Source organism: Oncorhynchus kisutch, unplaced genomic scaffold (assembly GCF_002021735.2).
Source record: "Oncorhynchus kisutch isolate 150728-3 unplaced genomic scaffold, Okis_V2 scaffold3381, whole genome shotgun sequence".
Classification (NCBI taxonomy): Eukaryota; Metazoa; Chordata; class Actinopteri; order Salmoniformes; family Salmonidae; genus Oncorhynchus; species Oncorhynchus kisutch.
Window position 1 is genome coordinate 1 of NW_022265326.1, and position 2,500 is coordinate 2,500.

Below are 2,500 nucleotides of genomic sequence, written 5' to 3' on the forward strand. Positions count from 1 at the left end.
TGTATAATGTAATGTAATGTGTGTATAATGTAATGTAATGTGTGTATATGTAATGTGTGTATAATGTAATGTGTGTGTAATGTATGTATGGTATAATGTAATGTAATGTGTGTATAATTAATGTGTGTATTATGTCATTAGTGTAGATGGAGGACTTGGATCTTCCCCAGATGAAGAGGGGTGGAGAGTCTTCCGTACCAGCTGGCCATCAACAGAGAGAAATCCTCCATCACGGTTACTGAGTAGGTAGTGTCCTTCTGGTCTCTATCCCAGTGTCCTTCTGGTCTCTATCCCAGTGTTCTTCTGGTCTCTACCCGTGTCCTTCTGGTCTCTACCCCAGTGTCCTTCTGGTCTCTACCCCAGTGTCCTTCTGGTCTCTACCCCAGTGTCCTTCTGGTCTCTACCCCAGTGTCCTTCTGGTCTCTACCCCAGTGTCCTTCTGGTCTCTATCCCAGTGTCCTTCTGGTCTCTATCCCAGTGTTCTTCTGGTCTCTACCCGTGTCCTTCTGGTCTCTACCCCAGTGTCCTTCTGGTCTCTACCCCAGTGTCCTTCTGGTCTCTACCCCAGTGTCCTTCTGGTCTCTACCCCAGTGTCCTTCTGGTCTCTATCCCAGTGTCCTTCTGGGTCTCTATCCCAGTGTCCTTCTGGTCCTCTATCCCAGTGTCCTTCTGGTTTCTATCCCAGTGTCCTTCTGGTTTCTATCCCAGTGTCCTTCTGGTTTCTATCCCAGTGTCCTTCTGGTCCTCTATCCCAGTTTCCTTCTGGTCTCTATCCCAGTGTCCTTCTGGTCTCTATTCCAGTGTCTAGCCTTCTGGTCTCTATCCAGTATCCTTCTGGTTCTCTATTCCAGTGTCCTTCTGGTCTCTATCCCAGTGTCCTTCTGGTCTCTACCCCCCAAGTGTCCTTCTGGTCTCTATCCCAGTGTCCTTCTGGTCTCTATCCCAGTGTCCTTCTGGTCTCTATCCCAGTGTTCTTCTGGTCTCTATCCCAGTGTTCTTCTGGTCTCTACCTCAGTGTTCTTCTGGTCTCTACCCCAGTTGTCCTTCTGGTCTCTATCCCAGTGTCCTTTCTGGTCTCTATCCCAGTGTCCTTCTGGTCTCTACCCCAGTGTCCTTCTGGTCTCTACCCCAGTATCCTTCTGGTCCTCTACCCAAGTGTCCTTCTGGTCTCTACCCCAGTGTTCTTCTGGTCTCTACCCCAGTGTCCTTCTGGTCTCTATCCCAGTGTCCTTCTGTTCTCTATCCCAGTGTCCTTCTGGCTCTACCTCAGTGTCCTTCTGGTCTCTATCCCAGTGTCCTTCTGGTCTCTACCCCAGTGGTCCTTCTGGTCTCAGGGTCACAGGGTCACCCATAGTAGTATGATAGGTGTTGTTTTACAGGGTCACCCATAGTAGTATGATAGGTGTTGTTTTACAGGGTCACCCATAGTAGTATGATAGGTGTTGTTTTACAAGGGTTCACCCATAGTAGTATGATAGGTGTTGTTTTACAGGGTCACCCATAGTAGTATGATAGGTGTTGTTTTACAGGGTCACCCATAGTAGTAGTGATAGGTGTTGTTTTACAGGGTCACCCATAGTAGTATGATAGGTGTTGTCTTACAGGGTCACCCATAGTAGTATGATAGGTGTTGTTTTACAGGGTCACCCATAGTAGTATGATAGGTGTTGTTTTACAGGGTCACCCATAGTAGTATGATAGGTGTTGGTTTTACAGGGTCACCCATAGTAGTATGATAGGTGTTGTTTTACAGGGTCACCCATAGTAGTATGATAGGTCTAGTGTAATGTGTTGTTTTACAGGGTCAACCATAGTTGTATGTCCCTCCCTGGAAATCATTATGGTTAAGTGCCTTGCTCAAGGGTCACATCAACAGATTTTTCAGCTTGTCCGCACCGGTATTCAAACCAGCAACCTTTAGTTGACTGGCCCCATGCTCTAACCACTAGGTTGTTGCACTTGCTCTTTGGTTGACATATTTAAAGCAGTCAGAAACATTGAAATGTCAATAGTTCGGAATGTTAGGTCAGGTTGTAAAACAAAAGTCTCATCTAGGATTCAATCTCGCAACCTTGTCTACGTCTAGGATTCAAACTAGCAACCTTGTCTACGTCTAGGATTCAATCTAGCAACCTTGTCTACGTCTAGGATTCAAACTAGCAACCTTGTCTAAGTCTAGGATTCAATCTAGCAACCTTGTCTACGTTCGGGATTCAAACTAGCAACCTTGACTAAGTGTGGGATTCAAACTAGCAACCTTCCCTACGGCCGGGATTCAAACTAGCAACCTTCCCTACGTCTGGAATTCAAACTAGCAACCTTCCCTACGTCTGGGATTCAAACTAGCAACCTTGTCTAAGTCCGGGGATTCAAACTAGCAACCTTGACTACATCCGGGATTCAAACTAGCAACCTTGACTACATCCGGGATTCAAACTAGCAACCTTGTCTACGTTCGGGATTCAAACTAGCAACCTTGTCTATGTCCGGATTTAAACTA

At 46.3% G+C, this 2,500-nt stretch overlaps 1 pseudogene; it reads left to right on the forward strand.

Annotated features, from left to right (window-relative positions):
* Positions 1-146: 146 nt before the first annotated feature.
* The window catches only part of LOC116371567 (guanine nucleotide-binding protein G(I)/G(S)/G(O) subunit gamma-13-like), a 2,771-nt pseudogene continuing 417 nt past the window's right edge, over positions 147-2,500 (forward strand).